General features: G+C 46.0%; 1 protein-coding gene across 2 annotated transcripts in view; it reads right to left on the minus strand.

Annotated features, from left to right (window-relative positions):
- PLD2 (phospholipase D2) overlaps positions 1-14979 on the minus strand; it is a 129424-nt gene extending 114445 nt beyond the window's left edge. For both annotated transcript variants that reach the window (XM_040346903.1, XM_040346902.1), the window contains exon 1: positions 14876-14979. The gene's annotated coding sequence lies outside the window, so the exon portion shown is untranslated. The remainder of the gene's footprint in view (positions 1-14875) is intronic.
- Positions 14980-24052: the final 9073 nt, after the last annotated feature.

Consider the following 24052-nt stretch of genomic DNA (forward strand, 5'->3'; position numbering starts at 1 on the left):
TATACTTTGGCTCAGCGAGTTCACCTGAAATCCTAGAAACAGAATATCCTGAGCAGGTACCAATGAGGATTTCTGGAGGTTCAGGATCCATCCCAGGGACTCCAGGTGAGTCTGAGCCGTGGCCACGTCTATCAGTAATTTTTCCCTTGACGGGGCAAAAAATAGCAGGTCGTCTAGATATGGGACCACTGCTACTCCCTGTAACCGCAGCGGGGCCAAGGCTTCCGCCATCACCTTGGTAAACACCCGGGGTGAGGATGAGAGCCCGAAAGGCAGAGCCCTGTACTGCAGATGCTGAACTATCCCCCCTCTCCTTACCGCAAACCTGAGGTATCTTTGGGATTGCGGAGAGATCGGGATGTGCAGGTAGGCGTCCCTTAAATCTATCGACGCCATGAAGCAACCTGGCGTCAATAAATTTCGGACCGAGAAAATAGAGTCCATTTTGAACCTCCTGTACCTGACTGACCTGTTTAGGGGTTTCAGGTTTAAGATCATCCTGAATTTCCCTGTCGGTTTCCTTACCAGGAAAATATGGGAGTAGAAACCCCGGCCTTGTTCTGCCTGAGGTACCTCTATTATTACCCCCTGCTGCCTCAACTCCTTTAAAGAGGATTTCATGGCCAGGGATTTTGCTGGATCCTTCGGGAAATTCGTCACCAGAAATCTTTGGGGTGGAGTTTCTGAAAACTCTATCTCGTAACCCCAGGACAGGGTGGTCAGAATGTACTGATTGGTGGTTATCTCTGACCATCGCGGAAGAAACCTTTGTAATCTTCCGCCAACCCGGGACGCCGAGTCATTGCGTTTTTTGGGGCTGTGCAGGAGGATTGAAAAGGATTCCCTTCTTTTCTTTGGCTTTCTGTGCCCAACCTCTCCTGTCCCCTTGGGGTTTGTTACCCTTATCTTGTGCCCTTTGCTGACGAAAAAAACGTCTAGGGGGCTGCCTTTTCCTTTTGACCGGGAAAGATTTCTTTCTATCTGCGGTCCTGTCCAGGATATTATCTAAGTCTGGACCAAATAAGAGATCTCCTGAGAAAGGGATACCGCAAAGTTTGTTCTTTGATGCGGCATCCCCTGGCCAGGTCTTTAGCCAAAGCGCCCTCCTGGCCGAATTAGCCAGGGCCGCTGACCTTGCTGACATTTTAATGGCCTCCACTGAGGCATCTGCAATGTAGGCTACTGCCGCGGTCAGAGTAGAAAACGATTCCAGAATCTCCTCCTTCGACGAATCAGCCGAAATATGATTCTTCAGCTGACTTGTCCAGAATTCTAGATTCCGGGCAACACAGGTTGTGGCCATGGCGGGCTTTAAACCATTCATGATTGACTGCCAAGATCTTTTGAGGAGGAGATCCATGCGCTTATCCATGGGGTCCCTTAGAACGCCCATGTCCTCAAAGGCTAGGTCCGTGGACCTAGATACTTGCGAAAAAGCCGCATCGAGTTTTGGAACTTTATTCCAAACTGCTGTTTGATCCTCCTCAAAGGGAAAGCGCCTCTTATGTGCTTTAGGGAAAAAGGGTTTTTTCTCTGGGTCCTGCCATTCTCTAACTATGGTCTCAGAAATCACTGAATGGACCGGAATGACCCGCCCCTTTGACTCACCCAGACCCGCATACATGCGGTCATGCAAGGTTAGATCCCTTTTTTCCTCACTCAGGCCTAGAGTTAAATGAATAGCCCTGATTAAGCCGTCCACTTCCTCCAGGGATAGTTTAAATTTTGAGGGGTGCCCCACAGACTCCCCTTCTGACTCCTCTGAGTCCTCGCTGTCTGGTACCTGAGAGCCCCCTTCCCCGGGACCTGCTTCACCTGCTCCCAAAATCAGTTCCGGTACTGACACTGAATCCTGAGAGGATTGGGAAGTGGAGGCTAGAGGGGTGGTAGGCGGAACTAATGACTCACGTAAGGACTGAAATGTGGACAGTAGTTCTTTCTTTGCTGAGGAAATCAGTTCATCCCGCATAGCGGCTGACTCCTCCTGTATCAAAGAATCAATGCATGGTTTACAAAGTGCCTTCTTCCAGCTGTCACTCATCTTAGTTTTACATGATGGGCATCTCTTTTTAGAGTCAGACTTAGCCTGCAAGGAAAAAAAAACAACAGGGAAGGGAAGGCAGGGAGACCTTAGTGAGAAACCCTGTTCACACTTATGGACCCCCATAATAGGTGCACTAGGAAAGAAATAAAGACCAACCAGTGCCCCGACAGGCCCCCAAACCACTGGGGGGGAGAAAAAAAGGATTTTGAGACTGACCATCCACCTGACAGTAAAAAAAGGAAAAAACAGGCAGAACTCATAAGGAAGGAAAAACACTCACTGTGCTGCTTCCCGCCGAGGTCTTGCTGGTGCCTGTGCCTGTCCCCACCGCTGGATTCTCTGCTGTCTCCATCGCAGAATACCAGCGCTTCACTCGTGGCTTCACTGACCGGCTTCCGGAGACCTATAGCGCCGTTGCGCCGGACCGGAAGCGGAAATCGGCACCAGCTCCCGCTCCGCCCCTTCCTGGCCGGCGCGCCGGAAATGACGCATCGGCCGGCGCCCGCGCTGTAAACAGAATGGCGCGAATCGCGCGCGCGGCCGCCGGACGCCATCCCCTGCTGTTTGCGGCTCCACTGAGCACACCTCGCCTGCCTGTAGCACCCGGACCCCGGATACCTGGAAGGGGAAAGCCCGGCTACTACCGTCGCCGAACGGGTAGCTCGGGGAGCGGAGTCTCCCAGGCTCTTGGCCTGAAAAAGGTATGAAAAAACGGGAGTAATCCAGGGCTTCCCTGGCCTCTAAGAACTCCCTTGAAGATGTTCCCTCCGGGTCGGAGGAAACACAAAAAACTGAAGTGTGCTGGGAGGAGCCTCCCTTTAAAGTTTGGAATGAAGGTGTTTCCTGTTGGAGAGGGAGGAGCCACTATCTCTCGAGGTGCTGTCCTGAAAGACGCTCTGGGAAATTACGAATTTTGAAAATTACAAAATTCGAAAAATTAAAAAAAAAAAAAAAAAAAAAGTGAAAATTCGATATTTCGAAAATTGAAAAATTTGAAAATGATAAAAACCTGACATTTTTTAAATTCGGAATTTAAGATATTCGAAAATTAAAAAAAAATTGAAATTTCGAAATTGTAACATTTAAAAATCTAAAGTTCGATAATCTAAAATTGGAAATTTCGTTTTTTTCGTTTGTTATTTTCATAATTTTTTTTTTCGGAAATTCAAAAACTTTTTTTTTTGTTTCATTCGTTTTTAAATTTTTCTGGGAAAATCGAAAAAAACTTTTTTTTTTTTTTTTTCGAAAAAGCAAAAAAACGAATTAAATGGAAAAAAAAAAATTTCCGAAAAAAACGAAAAACAATGCTCGAGCATAGCGCGGTACTGCCAAAAAAGTCGTTTTTTTCGTTTGTTATTTTCGTATTTTTTTTTTTTTTTCCCCGGAAATTCAAAAACTTTTTCTTCTTTTAGAATTTCCGGAAAAAAAATTGTTTTTCGTTTTTTTCGGAAATTTCTTTTTTTTCCCGTTTTATTTGTTTTTTGCCTTTTCAAAAAAAAAAAAAAAACGAAAAAATTAAACGAATGAAACAAAAAAAAAAAAAAAAAAACGAAAATAACAAACGAAAAAAAAAACTACTTTTTTGGCAGTGCTATGCTCGAGCATTTTTTTTCACGATTGTGTGTATGCAAGGCAAGCTTGAGAGGAATCACGACAACTCACATCGAGAAAAATTTCGTTTTTTTTTCATGACATGAATAACGGTCGTGTGTACGCGGCATCAGACTTGACAGGGCTGCTTTAAAAAAAAAAAAAAAAACGCCCCGTCCCGTTGTCCTCACATCTTTTTCTGGTTATATTATTCTGGGAGTTTCTAGAACAATGACCTCTGTCTGCACACGGAGAGCAGTCCCCGGCTCTACAAGAGTCCTCCTATTCCCAGAGATTCCTTGTGTGCTGCCCGGACAACCTTCATTCCTCAATAAAAGAACAACACAATGCCTGCCAACAAACCCGAACTCATTTAACTTTCATTAGGCCGAAACACGTTTGGACACAAATTATTTTTTTGAAAACCTCTTACAGTTAATGACAAGGCTATATTAGGAGATCAGCGCCTGGTGTGGAATTTACAAAAGGGAATTGCAGTTACTATTAATAATTCATATCGCTTGTGTATTCAAGTAACACAGATTAAAAACAAAAAGCATTTCAACCACTTCAGCCCCGGACCATTTGGCTGGCCAAAGACCAGAGCACTTTTTTGCGATTCGGCACTGCGACGCTTTAACTGACAATTGCGCGGTCGTGCGGCGTGGCACCCAAACAAAATTGGCGTCCTTTTTTCCCCACAAATAGAGCTTTCTTTTGGTGGTATTTGATCACCTCTGCGGTTTTTGTTTTTTGCGCTATAAACAAAAATAGAGCGACAATTTTGAAAAATTTAAAGCAATATTTTTTGTACTTTTTGCTATAATAAATACCCCCCCCAAAAAAAAAGGTTCAATTTGTATGCGATCAGGCAGGCCCTTGCACTACATGGTTTTGGTAAATCTTAAGGAAATCAGACAACAAAAGTTGTATAGTGTGTATGGGGTCTCAGGCAGCACCATTCACTCCAGCAGTGTGTGTGAGTGTAGAGCGCCGTCGTGCAGTACCACGTTTGGCCTCAGGCGGGTGGGCGCCAGAGCCGATCGTGTTCGGAAATGCAAGGAAAGTCCAGCTCGGCTGACCTCGACAAACCTCGAAAAGGCTTGGGAACAGAGTCTTTCCGAGGTTTGCTGAGGTCAGCCGAACTGTCCTCGGGCCTTTCCGCCGTTTCCAAGGCTCTCGGCGCCCCCCACCTCTGGACACATGCGGTATTGCATGCCATTGAAGTCAATGCAGAACTAATTATTTTAATTTCCATTGATTTCAATGGGGAAACTCGCTTTGATATGCGAGTACTTTGGATTCCGCGCATTCTCCTGGAACGGATTATGCTCGAAATCCGAGGTTCCACTGTACTTCCCCTTTTCCAGATTTCATGGTCAATCACATGATATGTAGGGTCCCCTTCCTCTGCAGATCTCCTCCCATGGCACAGGTGGGCGATTCATCATCAGGCAGCACCACTCGCTTCAAAGTGTAGAGCGCCGTTGTGTCACCCCCACTGGGGGGGGGGCTGATTCCATGACATCTTGCACTCACAGGATGTCCTCAATCTTCCTGGGTTAAATTCAACCTGGAAGGCTGAGGACATCTAGTGGTGGAAAGCAAATTCCTGCAGGTAACCGCAATTCATTGGAACCAAGCCCAACCCCTGAAAAACAACCCCACACCATAATCCCCCCTTCCACCATATGATTTGGACTAGTACACAAAGCAAGGTCCATAAAGACATTGATGAGCGAGTTTGGGGTGGAGGAACTTGACTGGCCTGCGCCTCAACCCGATAGAACACCTTTGGGATGAATTAGAATGGAGACTGTAAGTCAGGCCTTCTTGTCCAACATCAGTGCCTGACCTCACAAATGTGCTTCTGGAAGAATGGTCAAACATTCCCATAGACACTCCTAAACCTTGTGGACAGTCTTCCCAGAAGAAGTGAAGATGTTATAGCTGCAAAAGAGCCAACTCAATATTGAACCCTACGGACTAAGACTGGGATGCCATTAAAGTTCATGTGTGTGTAAAGGCAGGCGTCCCAATACTTTTGGCAATATAGTGTAAATCAGCTTGCTGTCACTTGCAGGTGAATTGAGCACTAGTACATTATGAATAATCCTGCCTGTATTACCTGCTGAATACCGGTATTACATGTAGGTACCTCAGGCTGAGAAGTGCTGGAAATAACAATCCCATGAAGTGGCACTGATGATTGCCTTTGGCAGGGAGATGCGGTATTGCACAATACAAAAAGTAAATATCCTCCGTGCTCCGACGACGGTGCAGAGTCAAGAGGCCGAGATTATGCATCTCCCTGTAACACAAGAGGAGCTCCTTCACGCTTGTCACCCCTCTGAAAAGCGATTCACAGTTGATTGCTTTTCAGAGGGAGGTTGAAAGGTCACCTCTTCACGGCCTGTTTGAATCCTGAAAAGTCCGCCACCACCACACCGTAACTACGTTTTTTTTTTTTTTTAAAGTAATGCATGCAATACTTTCTCTGCATTCCGGTGCAATTTCAGCCCGTTCAAATGATCAGGACCGGAACACGTAGGAATCGCACAGGAACACGTGTCGCATTCCAGTACGATCCTGGGGCGAACCGGCCCTTAGAGATAAAGGGGCATGTATTACGATGAAACATGTGATCTTTGATTGCATTGTAATTGGATATCTTTATTATTTCAGACCAGTACCCCATATATGTCCTGAGGAAGTGAACACAAGGTCTACGAAACACGTTGAGAAAGTCAGCTCCGATCGTGTGTACGGGGCATTAGAGCATTCGACCAGAAGAGAAAAACATTCAACCAGAGGAGGAAACCCTAAGAGCATTCAACCAGAAGAAGAGGAAACATAAAGAGCATTCAATCAGAAGAGAAAACATTCAACCAGAGGAGGAAACCCCAGGAGCATTCAACCAGAAGAAGAGGAAAGCTTGAGCGGAATTCCGTCGGAAAACGGAAAATCCGATCGTGTGTATGGGGCATTAGAGCATTCGACCAGAAGAGAAAACATTCAACCAGAGGAGGAAACCCTAAAGAGCATTCAACCATAAGAAGAGGAAACATTAAGAGTAGGGTTGTCCAGATACCGATACCAGTATCGGTATCGGGACCGATACCGAGTATTTGCGGGAGTACTCGTACTCGCGCAAATACCCCCGATACCTAAATAGAATACTTTCCCCCCCCGCCGCTGCCGCCACATCGCGCCGCCGCATCGAGGGACATGGCTAGAGGGACATTGCTGCATATGTGAGGGACATGGCTAGAGGGACATTGCTGCATATGTGAGGGACATGGCTGCATATGTGAGGGACAAGGCTAGAGGGACATGGCTGCATATGTGAGGGACATGGCTGCATATGTGAGGGACATGGCTAGAGGGACATGGCTGCATATGTGAGGGACATGGCTAGAGGGACATGGCTGCATATGTGAGGGACATGGCTAGAGGGACATTGCTGCATATGTGAGGGACATGGCTGCATATGGGGGGGACATGGCTGCATTTGGGGACACATTTAAAAAAAGTATCGGTATTCGGTATCGGCGACTACTTGAAAAAAAGTATCGGTACTTGTACTCGGTCCTAAAAAAGTGGTATCGGGACAACCCTAATTAAGAGCATTCAACCATAAGAAGAGGAAACATTAAGAGCATTCAATCAGAAGAGAAAACATTCAACCAGAGGAGGAAACCCAAAGAGCATTCAACCAGAAGAAGAGGAAACCCTAAGAGCATTCAACCAGAAGAAGAGGAAACCCTAAGAGCATTCAACCAGAAGAGGAAACATTAAGAGCATTGAATCAGAAGAGAAAACATTCAACCAGAAGAGGAAACATTAAGAGCATTGAATCAGAAGAGAAAACATTCAACCAGGAGGATGAAACCCAAAGAGCATTCAACCACAAGAGGAAATATTAAGGCCACTTTTACACTGAAGCAGCGGGTCCATTAGTGGTAAAGAGCCGTTAGTTTTAGCGGTGCTTTACCACTGTTATAGCGGCGGTTTGGCGCAGCTAGCAGGGTGCTTTTAAAAGCACCCGCGTAGCGCTGCTTCCAAAAAGGTGTATACAGCGCTCCCCCACCACCCCAAAGATGTTGCTGGCAGGACCTTTCCCCATCTTGCAAGCGCACCACCCCAGAGTGAAAGCCCCCGTGCTTTCACAGAAGAGGCAGCTTACAGGCACTATTTTTAGTGCAAAAACGCCTGTTAAGTGCCTCAGGGTGAAAAGTGGCCTAAGAGCATTCAACCAGAAGAGGAAACACTCTAAAAGGACATTCAAATTTCACCCCGTTCTCACAACAGCTGGTTGACTAGCAAAGAATTAATCTTCATGAAGGTTTGGAGGACCTAAAGCTATGCAATTATTTTTTAGAAACAAACCCCCAAGTAATCCTTTCCATTCGTTTTTCCTTTAAGCCGCCGCCCACCCCATTGTTCTCGCACACGGTCCCTCGTCCCGATTGTTGTGCTCCCTGCACATCACAGCAGGCAGGTTATGGCTGAAGATCCACTTTCAGTATTCCTTTACCTGTGATCGGGCCTCAGGCCATCACACAACGAGGGACGGCTCAACCTGCCGGGTGATCTCATCATGTTGGATAAACAGACACATATGGGATGCAAAACAATGCAAATATGTCGTCTGCCATACAATCACTGGATGTGCACACTGTGGACTGCAAATGTCTTCATTCTTAAGCCAGCCATAGATCTATGGGTAGGCTGGTTCGACTGAAGTTGATGTAGCAATTGATTTCCGTACAACCAGCCTGTTGGGTTTTATTCGTACAATCACTGTCTAGAGCCGCCAGCAGTGATCATTGTGTTCTCTGAGGAGGGAAGACTCCCCTGTCGGCAGAACACAATAGCACTGGGGAGGGATTCCCCCACCAACACTGTGGCCCGGATTCAGATAGGAGATACGACGGCGTATCTCTGAGTCCGGCCGTCGTATCTATGCGCCCGATTCAGAGAATCAGTTACGCATAGATATGCCCAAGATCCGACCGGTGTAAGTGTCTTACACCGTCGTATCGTAGGCTGCAATTTCAGGCTGGCCGCTAGGTGGTGCTTCCGTATAGTTGCGCGAGGAATATGCAAATTACTATTTACGTCGATTCAGAAACGAACGAACGACCGGCCGGCGCTTTTTTTTTTTTTTACGACGTTTGCGTTCGGCTTTTTCCGGCGTAAAGTTACCCCCGTTATATGCGGCGTATCCTATGTTAAGTATGGCCGTCGTTCCCGCGCCGAGTTTTGAAATTTTTACGTCGTTTGCGTAAGTCGTTCGCGAATGCGGCTGGACGTAATTTACGTTCACGTCGAAAGCAATGACGTTTTGCGGCGGATTTTCGAGCATGCGCACTGGGATGTTTTCACGAACGGCGCACAAAAAACAAAAAAACGAAGTATGACCAGCCTAAGGGCCAGGTTCAGATACAATGGCGTATCATTAAGTTACGGTGGCGTATCGTAAATAGGATACGCTACGCCCAACTAGACAGGCAAGTGCAGTATTCACGAAGCACTGAGATGCCGATGCGCGTGCCTGGCGGCCGTGATGTCCGCCAGGCTTTTGCGATCGGCGGCTACAGGGACAAGACGTGGAGCTCTGTGTGTAAACACAGAGCTCCACGTCCTGTCAGGGAGAGAGGAGACCGATCTGTGTCCCTTGTACATAGGGACACAGCATCGGTCACCTCCCCCAGTCACCCCCGTTCCCCCACAGTTAGAACACACCCAGGGAATACATTTAACCCCTTCCATGCCCCCCTAGTGTTAACCCCTTCACTGCCAGTCACATTTATACAGTAATCGGTGCATTTTTATAGCACTGATCGCAGTATAAATGTGAATGGCGCCAAAAATGTGTCAAAAGTGTCCGATGTGTCCGCCATAACGTCGCAGTCCCAATAAAAAAAAAAATCTCAGATCACCGCCATTACTAGTAAAAAAAAATTATAATAAAAATGAATAATAATTCTGTCCCCTATTTTGTAAGCGCTTATTGCGATTTTTTTTTTTTACCAAAAATATGTAGAAGAATTCGTATCGGCCTAAACTGAGAAAAAAAATATTTATTTTTTTTTAAAAAAAATGGGATATTTATTATAGTAACAAGTAAAAAATACTTTTTTTTAAAATTGTCGCTCTTTTTTTGTTTATGGCGCAAAAAATAAAAACCGCAGAGGTGATCAAATACCACCAAAAGAAAGCTCTATTTGTGGGGAAAAAAGGACGCCAATTTTGTTTGGGAGCCACGTCGCACGACCGCGCAATTGTCAGTTAAAGCGACGCAGTGCCAGAAGCTGAAATTTCACCTGGTCAGGAAGGGGTATACGTGCCCAGTAAGGAAGTGGTTAAGCCAGTTCCAGCCAGAGGGTGATCTTCCTTATCAGGCAGTTCTAGAGGAATTCCAGGTATGGATATGTTACATTGATCCAGCGTGGACCAACTATGTATACACCATAACAATGCCTCTGGAAGCCGGAAATCACTGCACTAGACATTGCCACTCCAGTCTTCTCCACTTACTTCCAGGTCCTGTGTGGAGTGGCTGCCCTGCTGCATTGTGATCACAGGAGGTCACCCGCTCAGCAAGGGCGCCATCCAGAGATTGCTTTGCAATTACTTAATGAATGCAAATCAGTCTCTGATGGTGGGGGCAATAATCGACGACGACAACAGATATTACTACTACCTATAGTTTTTATTCCCAATTTCATAATTTTTTTTTATTTGTAATTTCAATATAATAAAAAAATGGGAGGATAGGAAAAAAAAAAAAAAGCTATAATACTATGAATAATATTATTATCAAAAAATAATGAAAACTGACAAAAAAAAAGATGAATAGTAGTAATAATATTACTATTTATCTTTTTATTTTCAGTTTTATTATTAGAACGATAAATAGTGGTAATATTATTATTAATACTATCTTTTTATTCTCAGTTTTATTAATGATAATAAAACTGAAAATAAAAAGATAAATAATAAATAGTAGTAACAATAATAATTACTACTATTTATTTTCAGTTTTATTATTATTATTAATAAAACCGAGAATAAAAAGATAAATAGTAGAAGTATTAATAATATTACTACTATTTATCGTTATTATTATAATAACGATAAATAGTAGTAATATTATTATTATTAATACTACTACTACTACTATTTATCATTTTATTCTCAGTTTTATTAATAATAATAAAACTGAAAATAAATAGTAGTAATAATATTATTACTACTATTTATTATTTATCTTTATTTTCAGTATTATTATTAATAAAACTGAGAATAAAAAGATAAATAGTAGTAGTGTTATTTTTAATAATAATAATATTACTACCATTTATCGTTATTATTATTATTATAACGATAAATAGTAGTAATATTATTAATAATACTACTATTTATCTTTTTATTCTCAGTTTTATTAATAATAATAAAACTGAAAATAAAAATAAATAGTAGTAATAATATTATTATTACTACTATTATTAATCTTTTTATTTCCAGTTTTATTATTATTAATAAACTGAGAATATAAAGATAAATAATAGTAGTAGTAATATATTATCATCATCATTAATAATAATAACCACCACTTGACCTCCATAAGATTTACCCCCCTTCCTGACCAGGCCATTTTTTGCGGCACTGCATTACTTTGACTGACAATTGCGCAGTCGTGCAGCACTGTATTCAAATAAGATTTATGTCTCATCACAAATAGAGCTTTCTTTTGGTGGTATTTAATCACCTCTGCAGGTTTTATTTTTTGCGCTATAAATAATACAATTATTATTATTAATAAAAATATATATGTAAAGAAGAAAGATATAAAAACAAATTTATATACACACACACACACACACACACACACACACACACACACACACACACACACACACACACACACACACACACACACACACACACACACACACACACACACACACACACACCAATAATACTGAGGCGAAATATAAAATAAAATTATTATTGAGAATAAATATAAAACAATAATACAAGAAGAAAAATAAACAAAAATATATACAATAATAATATTATTATTATTATTAAGGCGAAATATAAATAATGTCATTATTGAGAATAAAAATATATAAATAAAAAAAAAGAAGAAAAAAAAAAAAAAAAGAGAAGAATAAAAATAATATTGAGGCGAAATATAAATAAAATTGAGAATAAAAAATATAAACAACAACATCACTCTGACATCCGCAGGTGGCGTATATTATAAACCACATCCAGGAAGGGACAGGTGAGTCACGGTTGAGTAGGGCTGACAATGACGATTAGACAGGCGGCACAATAGGGAGGTGTGGCAGTACAGGACCCAACGTGCTCTAATAAAAGGAGAGTGACTACACGAGATGAATGATTTCTCGGGGGTGACACCGTGCTGCGAGTACGGCTCCATGTCACATACAGTGTGTACATACATAGGAGGAACAATATACAGGACCGTCCTCATTCCAGGATCACATACAGGACACACAATCTGCACATACCGGTTTCCTGGCTTCTCCTGGCTCAGCCCCGTAGATCTACATAAAGCTTCTTTACATAAAAAGCAGAGCAAACTCAATCACTAAATCTTTAAATGTCATTTTCAATCTGCAGCCTTCATTTTTGATAAGCTGGTGATCCTGCCATGGAGGTCCTTGTTCAGGCACTTCCTGTTTTAGGGTGACAACGCTCTGTCCTTATCACCCAACTGTGGTGCTGTGTTGTCACCCGGAGTCATGATAGGAATTCCAGCACACATTAGACCTCTCACACACACACACACAGGCAGATGAAGTTATGCGCCAAATCTGCTGCCAGAAAACAAAACAGCTCTTATCTCACGTACCTGCGCACATTCACAGGCATATCAGGTTCAGGAGCGTGTGAACGCAAAAACGAATTCTATTGGCTACAATATTTTTTTTTCTAGTCACTATAATAAGTTTACATGCACAATCGTTCGGACAAGTTTATACACATAACGTATGCCCATACGCTTCTCGCCAAACGCAGTTTTGGAGCTTTTTTTTTTATTAATGCCCCTGAACGCAATACACAAATATATAAATACCTGCAAGTGCATGGCTACATTAGAAAAACACATCTGCATAAACCATTAAAAAAAATAACAAAAAACAAACAAAAAAAAGCCCCAGAAACCTCTAACTGCCACTTTTTCCTACCTGTGCTGTGTGCACATGGCTATGGATATCTGCATAGGGTCCACTATTATCACCATCAGGAAACCCGACCTGAGAAAGGCCATGTAGCCAGGAAGTGGAGTACATGCAGACAGGAAGTGGAGTACATGCAGACAGGAAGTGGAGTACATGCAGACAGGAAGTGGCTGCTAAAAGGCTGCAGGAGATCGGCAGCACTGAGATGTAACCAAGGGTTAAAAAATAAAAATATGGCAGTTGATGATAAACAATACTTTATCAAACTAAAAGGAGTTCATTTACTAAAACTGCAGAAAGCAAAATCTGGTGCAGCTGCGCCTAGAAACCAATCAGCTTCCAGGATTCCCTGTCAGTTAATTAAACAAGCTAAAGTTAGAAGCGGATTGGCTACCATGCAGAGCTGCACCAGATTTTGCCTTCTGTGGGGCTTCGAGCGAGCTTTGCTATAAACTTCTATGGAGGCTTTGAAGCACCACTGAAGCTACATGGGGTATAATTTTTGAAGCAAAGCCAAAGCGTCGGTGGGGCTTCTACGCGACGCCGGTGGGGCTTCTACGCGACGCCGGTGGGGCTTCTACGCGACGCCGGTGGGGCTTCTACGCGACGCCGGTGGGGCTTCTACGCGACGCCGGTGGGGCTTCTACGCGACGCCGGTGGGGCTTCTACGCGACGCCGGTGGGGCTTCCACGCGACGCCGGTGGGGCTTCCACGCGACGCCGGTGGGGCTTCCACGCGACGCCGGTGGGGCTTCCACGCGACGCCGGTGGGGCTTCCACGCGACGCCGGTGGGGCTTCCACGCGACGCCGGTGGGGCTTCCACGCGACGTCGGTGGGGCTTCTACGCGACTTTGAGCGAGCTTTGCTATAAACTTCTATGGAGGCTTTGAAGCACCACTAAAGCTACATGGGGTATACATTTTTGAAGCAAAAGCAAGGTGTGAACCATCTCCATAGAGGGGGTGAAGGCTGCATTCACAATCGCGGCGTTTTGTCGCCGCAAATCGCGGTACAAAACGCTGCTATTTGTCGCCACAATTCCCGGGACAAAACGCAGCGATTTTGTACGCCAAGGTGTGAATGCAGCCTTAATGTGTCTTGAAGCAAAGTGTAAAGGAGTCCTAAATGTCCTCCAGTGCGTTTTTCTTTCCATTCCATCGTCCCGTGACTGTAGTGATGCACCCGTCCGCAATAAGCGTTCGGCACACCGCAATGCCCGGTCCTGCTATTCAATCACAGTCTGCAGCTGTGCGGTTATTATCGTCCCTAACTAACGTACTGTCTAAAAAAAAAAAAGGGATAAAGCTCCGATGGAAGCAGAGCAGTGGGAGGTTTATCGGTTGCATGCCGGTGGAGTAGTTGATGGTTCAGAACCGAGGTAAGTACTGGAGTGCTCGGGACACTCTACTCCCAGGAAGGACAAACATATGCTCGGGACAAACAAAGTACACAAATAAAAAGGAAAAGAAGAAAGGGGAAGAAAAAGCAAACAAAACAGACCTTACATAACACAATGGGGGGGGTGTTAGTAAAACTGATGCACTCAGAATCTGATGCAGCTGTGCATGGTAGCCAATCAGTTTCTAACTTCAGCTTATTCAATGAAGCTTGGACGATAAAACCTGGAAGCTGATTGGTTTATACACAGAATTACGCCAGCTTTAGTACATAACCCCCAAGGGGACAGAGCGGGGACTACTTTGTCTTTTTTCTGCCGTCGCTCTTCTATGTTTCTAGTCTCGGCTCCCTGTAGAGCCTATGGGTTGGGGGGGGGGGATTGCTGCTTCCATCAGAGCCTAGTCACACAGGTGTTTTGTGCTGGAAGGTGCGGACACTGCGTCATGTACTGTGATTGGTATTCAGGTCCCAGCAGGGGGGCTCTTCTCTGTGTCCATCACATGGAGGGAGAAGCGCTGAGTCTGCATTGCTGCACTCCCCATTGTCTGCAGTATAAAGGGGGCTCGCCCTCTGCCCCCAATCCCCATCCCCCCCATACAAGCATGACAAAATCACCAACCTGGGTTGTCACCTGATGTCCCCTCTGCTGTTCCTGCACTCAGCACACATACCAGTCTTCCTCCATCCAGAGAGAAGTGCAGGGCTGAGGCTGATCTCATCCACACCCCTCCCCTCCCAGAACACACAGCAACGCCCACACCCGGGAGGGGGGAGGGAGAGCGGAGTGTCATGCGGCTCCACTTTAACCCGAGAGAGCGAGAGAGCACAGACACCGCAAGCTTCATAGAACAAGCTGAAGTTAGAAGCTGATTGGTTACTGTGCACAGCTGCACCAGATTCTGAGTGCTCCAGTTTTAGTATAACAACCCCAATGTTTATAGACAGTGGCCCGGATTCAAAGAGATCTGCGCTCTATTTGCAGGGGCGCAGGGCAACGATTTTGCCCTGCGCCCCCTGAAAATATTTTGCGCTGCCCTCGATTCACGGAGCAGTAGCTCCGTAAATTGTGAGGGCGCGCCGGCTAAATTGCCTGTAAGCGCGCGCAATGTAAATGATCCCGTAGGGGGCGGGAATCATTTAAATTAGGCGCGTTCCCGCGCCGAACGTAGTGCGCATGCTCCGTCGGTAAACTTTCCCGACGTGCATTGCGGTAAATGACGTCGCAAGGACGTCATTTGCTTCGACGGGAACGTAAATGGCGTCCAGCGCCATTCACGATTCACTTACGCAAACAACGTAATTTTCAAACATCGCGACGCGGGAACGACGAGTATACTTAGCATCGGCTGCCCCTGCTAATAGCAGGAGCAGCCTTTACGCGAAACCCGACGAACGCAAACGACGTAAAATGCGTACGGCGGGCGCGCGTAGGGTTGTGAATCGGCGTGAGTATGCAATTTGCATACTCTACGCTGATCACTACGGGAACGCCACCTAGCGGCCAGCGTAAGAATGCAGCCTAAGATACGACGGCATAAGAGCCTTATGCCAGTCATATCTTAGGCTGCAGTCGGCATATCGAGCTTTCTGAATACAGAAAAGTCGTTACGCCGGCGCAACTAAGCAATAGCGCTGCGTATCTATGGATACGCAGACGCAATTGCTTACTGAATCCACCCCAATGTTTATAGACAATGGGGCAGATTCAGGTAGCTGCGCTTTATGTTACGGCGGCGCAGCGTATCGTATTTACGCTACGCCGACGTAACTTACAGGAGCAAGTGCAGTATTCACAAAGCACTTGCTCCATAAGTTGCGGCGGCGTAGCGTAAATGGGGCCGGCGTAAGCACGCGTAATTCAAATGTGGAAGGGGGGGCATGTTTTATGCTAATATGTGATGACCTGACGTGATTTACGAACGGCGCATGCACCGTCCGTGTACATATCCCAGTGTGCATTGCTTCAAATGACGTCGCAAGGACGTCGTTGGTTTCGACGTGAACGTAAATTACGTCCAGCCCTATTCGCGAACGACTTACGCAAACGACGCAAGAAATTCAAATTTCGAAGCGGGAACGACGTCCATACTTAACATTGGCTGCGCCACCTAATAGCAGGAGCAACGTTACGGCGAAAAAGCCTCACGCAAACGACGTAAAAGACTACCGCCGGGCGCACGTACGTTTGTGAATCGGCGTAACTAGGTCATCTGCATACTCTACGCAGAAAACGACGGGAGCGCCACCTAGCGGCCAGTGTGAGAATGCACCCTAAGATACGACGGCTGAATACAGAAAGTCGATACGCCGGCGCAGCTTTGGAATTACGCGGCGTATCTATGGATACGCCGGCGTAAATTCTCTCTGAATCCGGGCCAATGTTACTTTCTATCTATCTATATATCTCCTGTCTGATCAATGTTTATAAACAATGTTACTTTGTATCTCTCTATCTCATGTCCGATCAATGTTTATAAACAAGCTATCTATCTATCTATCTATCTATCTATCTATCTATCTATCTATCTATCTATCTATCTCTCTCTCTCTCTCTCTCTCTCTCTATCTATCTATCTTTATATCTATCTTCTGTCTGATCAATGTTTATAAATAAGGTGTCTATCTATCTATCTATCTATCTATCTATCTATCTATCTATCTATCTATCTATCTATCTATCTATCTATCTATCTATCTATCTCTCTCTCTCTCTCTCTCTCTCTCTATCTATCTATCTTTATATCTATCTTCTGTCTGATCAATGTTTATAAATAAGGTGTCTATCTATCTATCTATCTATCTATCTATCTATCTATCTATCTATCTATCTATCTATCTATCTATCTATCTATCTATCTATCTATCTATCTATCTATCTCCTGTCTGATCAATGTTTATAAATAATGGGCCAAATCCTCAAAAGAGATACGACGGAGTAACTGCTGTTACGCCGTCGTATCCCTGTTTCTATCTTTGGAACTGATCCACAGAATCAGTTTCCCATAGTTAGGACGAAGATCCGACATGTGTAATTGAATTACACTGCCAGATCTTAGGATGCAGTACCGCATCCGCCGCTGGGGGCATTTCCCGTCGAAATGCCGCCTCGGGTATGCAAATTAGGACTTACGGAGATCCACAAAGCTTTTCAGCTTCGTTTTTTCTCTGTAAGTTTTATTTTGCAAACGCAAAATTAGGGCTGCTTTTACAAGGTGTAAACTGTTTACACCTTGTAAAAACAGACCTTTCTTGCTAGCGACGCGATTTTTTTTAAATTTAAAATTTTTTTTTTGGCGCCGTATCTTTTTTTTTACCCGATGCAACTTTATTGTCCCGTCGCAATCCACAAAGCCCGACGTAACGTAATTTCGCGCTATGCACGTCGGGGAAATGACGTCACGAGCATGCGCAGTACGGCCGGCGCGGGAGCGCGCCTCATTTAAATGGGAATCGCCCCCTGGAGAAGAGGAACACCTTGCGCCGGCCGGATTTAAGTTACACCGCTCAAAATTTCTAGGTAAGTGCTTTGTGGATCGGGCACTTAGTTAGAGATTTTGCGGCGGTGTAACTTAAATGGAAAAAGTTACGTTGCGCCGGGTTTTTGAGGATTAGGCCCAATGTATCTATCTATCTATCTATCTATCTATCTATCTATCTATATATCTATCTATCTATCTCCTGTCTGATCAATGTTTATAAACAATGTTACTTTGTATCTCTTTATCTCCTGTCCGATCAATGTTTATAAACCCTGGCCCAGATTCAGAGAGCAATTGCGTCTGCGTAACCATAGTTACGCAGCGCAATTGCTTACTTGCGCCGGCGTAACGACTTCTCCTGATTCAGAGAGCTCGTTACGCCGACTGCAGCCTAAGATATGCGTGGCATAAGGCTCTTATGCCCTCATATCTTAGGCTGCATTCTTACGCAGGCCGCTAGGTGGCGTTCCGGTAGTGGTCAGCGTATAGTATGCAAATTGCATACTAACGCAGATTCACTACCCTACGCGAGCCCTGCGTATGCAGTTTACGTCGTTTGCGTACGTCGTTTTTTTGCGTAAGGCTGCCCCTTCTATAGCAGGGGCAGCCAATGCTAAAGTATACCCGTCGTTCCCGCGTCGCGAAATTTGAAATTTACGTTGTTTGCGTAAGTGAATCGTGAATGGCGCTGGACGCCATTCACGTTCACTTTGAAGCAAATGACGTCATTGCGACGTCATTTACCGCAATGCACGTCGGGAAAGTTTCCCGACGGAGCATGCGCACTACGCTCGGCACGGCAACGCGCCTAATTTAAATGATCCACGCCCCCTACGGGGTCATTTAAATTGCGCGCGCTTACGCCGGGCATTTTGCCGGAGCGCCCACGCAATTTACGGAGCTACTGCTCCGTGAATCGCGCGTAGCGCAGGAAATTTACGGAGGCCCAGCGGCAAAACGGTGCGCTGCGCCTCCGTAAAAAAAGCGCAAGGCTACCTGAATCTGGGCCAATGTATCTATCTAGCTATCTATCTGATCAATGTTTATAAACAATGGCCCGGATTCAGGTAGATTTGCCCCTTAGTTACGGAGGCGCAGGGCAGCGTTTTTGCCCTGCGCCCCGGCAAATTTCCTGCGCTACCCGCGATTCACGGAGCAGTATTGCGTAAATTGCGTGTGCGCTGTGAAAACTTGCCCTGCGTAAGGGCGCCTAATGTAAATGATCCCGTAGGGGGCGGGAATCATTTAAATTAGGCGCGCTCCCACGCCGAGCGTAGAGCGCATGCTCCGTCGGGAAACTTTCCCGACGTGCATTGCGGCAAATGACGTTGCAAGGACGTCATTTGCTTCAAAGTGAACGTGAATGGCGTCCAGCGCCATTCACGAATCACTTACACAAATTACGTAAAATTTGAACGTCGCGACGCGGGAACGACGGGTATACTTTAGCATTGGCTGCCCCTGCTATTAGAAGGGGCAGGCTTACGCTAAACACGCCGTACGGAAACAACGTAAATTGCGTACGCAGGGCTCGCGCAACGTTGTGAATCGGTGTTAGTATGCAATTTGCATACTATACACAGATCACAATGGGAGCGCCCCCTAGCGGTCATCGCAAGAATGCAGCCTAAAATATGCGTGGCATAAGAGCCTTATGCCACGCAGATTTTAGGCTGCAGTCGGCGTTACGATGTTCCTGAATCAGGAGCATTCGTAACGCCGGAGCAAGTAAGCAATTGCGCTGTGTAACCTATGGTTACACAGGCGCAATTGCTTCTTGAATCCGGGCCAATGTTACTTTGTATCTATCTATCTATCTATCTATCTATCTATATATCTATCTCCTGTCTGATCAATGTTTATAAACAATGTTACTTTGTATCTATCTGTAGCGCTACCCCCAGAGGAGCCGCTGATTAGATTTGGGATCGGCGTATTTAAGTTACCTCTATACTGTGTCTAGGGGTGATGGTAGTGCTGAGAACAATAATAGAATGTCCAGGACTGTCGGTTGACGTTTTCAATGGTTTATTTTCCCGGTCAAACACGACCAACATGTAACTTGAGGTAGACAGGATAGGTTGGTGAAGGTAGAGCAACTTCACAGTATCAGGCTATGGATAATAAAGGCAATCCTGCCCTTTAGCAATAATATTGTATGCGTCGCCACTCCAGCCGAAGTGGGTGAAGTGCCCCTGGACAGACCTCTCTCACAGGCCTGGCAGCCAGAGCGCCACTTAAAGCTTCTGGGAAAGGAAACAAGTCTCTGCCACAGACTTGGCTCTAATTTGGATTTGGATGTCCAGATGAGACCTCTGCCACAGGCCTAGTGTTCGGAAGTTAGGACGGTAAAGCAAATCCTCCCAGTATGTTCTTTGGGGTCACCGACTGACAGTTTGAAAGTGACCTGTATGTGTCCGGTGCCCAGATCCCCGATGGTTCGTTCAAGCCCTGTTGGATCACCTGCCTCTGGGTTCTCCTCAGACCGATCCCCCACTGAACAGCACCCAGCTTGGGATCGTCTCAATAGAAGTGGGGACCCAGTAAGTCACCGGGGCCCCTCTGTAGTATTAGTTGCTCCGGGCTATAAGAGCCCAGTGTCAGGAACTCCGCGTACTCCGCACGTGACCCCGGCAAGGTAGGCCATAGTGGTGGGGCCCGTGATGTGCGCACACCCTAAAGGTGGGTGCCGCACCTGGAACCAGGAACCCGCGAAGAACCCCGAACAACGGCCTCTGTCACAGAAATACCCCTCCCCAGCATGCCCCGCGAGGGAAAACTCCTCTAATTGGCTGCTGGGGAAAAGTGGCTCCGCCTGGGCCCCTCTGGTGCCACCTGCCGCCCAGAGATGAGACTGCATCTCTGGGGCACAGATTGACCCACAGGACAATCCAGATTTGGCGACAGCCAAATTTGTCAAATCAAAGAATGAGAGCAACATAACTCTCTCATTCTCCCACTAGATTTGAATATAGCACCTGTACGAAAGTACACAGGCGCTACATACTCCCCCCACTTGAAATGACACTGTCCCCAGTGTCCTAAGGCATTCAAGCCTGAATGCCAGCCTGATATCTGCTAAAACAGTAAAGAAAAGTAGGAAAAGGAGAAAACATTTGCATAATTTTCAATTTACAAATACTAATGTCCTTAAAATATGGTAGCAAGTACTAAGACATTACACGACATACACAGCCCTATCTATCTATGCTGCCCATTCTCCGACAGTGTTGATAGTAGGTGGGTCAAATAACCTGCATAGGAAATATAAGAAAAAAACATACACACAAAATATATATATATACTCTAATATACTGTATTAAGAATTCTGCTATTTACAATCTCCAATATTGGAACTGAAACTGCACCCTCGGGCCCGAGTGTGAAATTTCCCTTCCTCCCAGGGAGTTTTACTATAAGTGCTGATCAACCATTTTGTTTGCTTTAGCTGCAAAAAATAGAACATAATATATACATTTCAGTAATATGAACGTTGCAGAACACTGCCCCTAGCGGTCAGTGCGCTGGTATCACGTGGCAGTTCAAGTTCAGTGCAAAAGATGTAGCAGTAAGAGGGAAATAAAGAATAAAATATTCCCTTCACTGAGTCCTCTTTCGATGCTGTAAAGAAGTTGGCAAGGACCCCCTCTAACTGGCTAAACCCACCCCCTGAAGTTCTTCACATGAGCTATAATGTGGATTCCGGAGAGGCAGGGGGAAAGGGGAAAAAGCAAAAACACAAACTTGAGTGGGGGCGAGAACCCTTGTCCAGTACTTCTTAAAAAGGAACAGGCCAGATAAAACGGGCATGCAGCTTACTTGTAGAAGCGCGGGTCTGGTAAGATAATAATGTCACCTTCTGCGGTTGTCGAGGTGACCGAAAATACCTGGTCCTCTCTCCCAGGAGATTTTAATACAACCCGATTACTGTATATGTGTCGGCCCCAGCTCCACTCTCTGTGACATCGTTTAAACCAGGGGTTCAAATAGGACAAGCCCAAGTCCGTACCCTTGATGATGCGGGGGACTTTTAAATGAGCCCAGATGGCTCCGTGGCTCCAGGCCTCCCGCTCTTGATCCACTTGATACAAGATGGAGGATGGCACGTAAGGGTACTCATACCCATGGCTGGCAGCAATCTTCTGAATCACCAGGCACTGGGACGATATCTGGGACCCACGCTATGCGTTCCGGCGGGAGCGTTTCTTCCTCCGGTTACGGTAGAAGGCACGGGATCCCCCGAACCCCTGGGACTCCGGAAACATTGGCTCGAACAGACTCTCCAGAGTTTCTTCATCATCGGTCAACGAGTCGAAATCGGAGGAGTTTAGCTCCTCCGCAGGTGAATAGTCGCAGGCCTTGATTGATGGGTCTCTGGGCTGTATTGGCAAGGAGCGCCGGGCAGGTAGGCCTCGACCGCGGCTGCGGGAGGTCTGAGCAGGGCCTTCTCATATGGAGGCATGCCCCACGGAGACCGCTGTAGAGGTGGTGGTCTCTGATGTGGTTTCGGCCTGTGTGCTGGTCACATCGATTGGATCGTCTTGGTCTGGTTCGGTCATGGGGCTTACCTCCGGTGAGCGAGATGGCGAGGTAGCCGTTCATAGAGTCAGGGTCGACGAGACCGATATGACCTCAGGATTTTGAGCCTCCGGCTCCACATTTTCCACTGACGGGGAGGGCTCTGGCCATGTGGCTTCTTCCTCCGCGGTGACGACTCCGGTGAGATAGTTCACCCTGTACTCCCGCAGAACTTTCTGCGGGGGGTTTCACCGTAAATAGGTAGGCCCGGCATCTCTGGCACCGAGCGAACGGCTGGATCCGGACTGACAATTCCTCGCAACGAGGGCAAGACAGGGCCAAAGTCTCTGATCCTCCGCTTGACAACAGAACGAAATGTCCCTCAGTGGACATCCGGATGCCCGTGTCAGTCACTGGTACTCCAGGTGAAGCAAGCATACTGGAGACTCCCAGGGAGGTCGCTGGGGGCCTCAATCGCTGAGAAACGCTGCACAATAGCGAGGAAGCAGACATCACACACATGGTCTCTCTCTTTCTCTCACAGGTGGGCGTTGGTCTGGTGTATAGAGCCAAAAAGATTAGAATTGTGTCGGTGTCCCAATATTTATGGACCTGACTGTATCACATTCCCTCTCACCCTTCCCCTTGAGAATAAAGAAAGATGGGCCAACCAACTAACAGAATTCCATTGGTTGTTGTCTTTCTTGTGCTGAATAACAAATGGTACTTCTGGAGAACTAAACTCCGGAGCAACAATTCCCCGTTGTCTCCAGCGACTCTGTACAACTATCTAAGGAGCTTGTGATTGTGATTACCATAATCTCCCAAGTCCCAACCATAGAGACAGTGCTGAGGAAGGAAGGGCTCATACCAATGCCAAGTATTCCTTATTTATGGTGCCGTAGGATAACTCCCTGGGCAGCAGCTTCTGGCTCAGATACAAGACAAGATGCTCATCGCCAGCCAGGTTTTCCTGGCTCAGCAGCGCACCAAGGCTTCTTCATTCTGAACCACAAACCCTCAGAGGAAATCTGGGGCCTGCAGTACTGAAGGGTTGGTCAAGGCATTTTTAGCCACTTACCGACTGCTGCATGACTATATACATCCTGACTTTGAAGAGGGATATCTTGGTAATGGCAGCAGCTGTTAATACAACCGAGTTATCCATCTCTTCAGGCGGTGGTCCGGTTAACAGTAATAGTGGTCTCTGCGGCGTATTCGCTGCAAGATCACCGCTATTGGCAGCGGGAGAGGCAGGGGCGTTGCTAGGTGGCAAGAAGATCGGAGGAGCATGGGGGGGGGGGGGCGGCATCAGTGCAGTTTTGGATCCAGGATGGTCATGGCGCAGGTTTTTTTGGCTGGGCGGTGGGGGGTAAGCTTACTTGCTGGTTGCTGCCTGGCTTACCACTAAACTCACCTACATACATACACCACCTACCTGACATACATACACCTACCTGACATACATACACCTACCTGACCTACACTGACCTCACCTACCTGACCTACATACACTCACCTACCTACCTGACATACATACACCTACCTGACCTACACTGACCTCACCTACCTGACCTACATACACTCACCTACCTACCTGACATACATACACCTACCTGACCTACACTGACCTCACCTATCTGACCTACATACACTCACCTACCTACCTGACATACATACACCTACCTGACATACACTGACCTCGCCTACCTGACATACATACACTCACCTACCTACCTGACATACATACACCTACCTGACATACATACACCTACCTGACCTACACTGACCTCACCTAC

The sequence above is a fragment of the Rana temporaria genome, chromosome 3 (assembly GCF_905171775.1).
Source record: "Rana temporaria chromosome 3, aRanTem1.1, whole genome shotgun sequence".
NCBI lineage: Eukaryota > Metazoa > Chordata > Amphibia > Anura > Ranidae > Rana > Rana temporaria.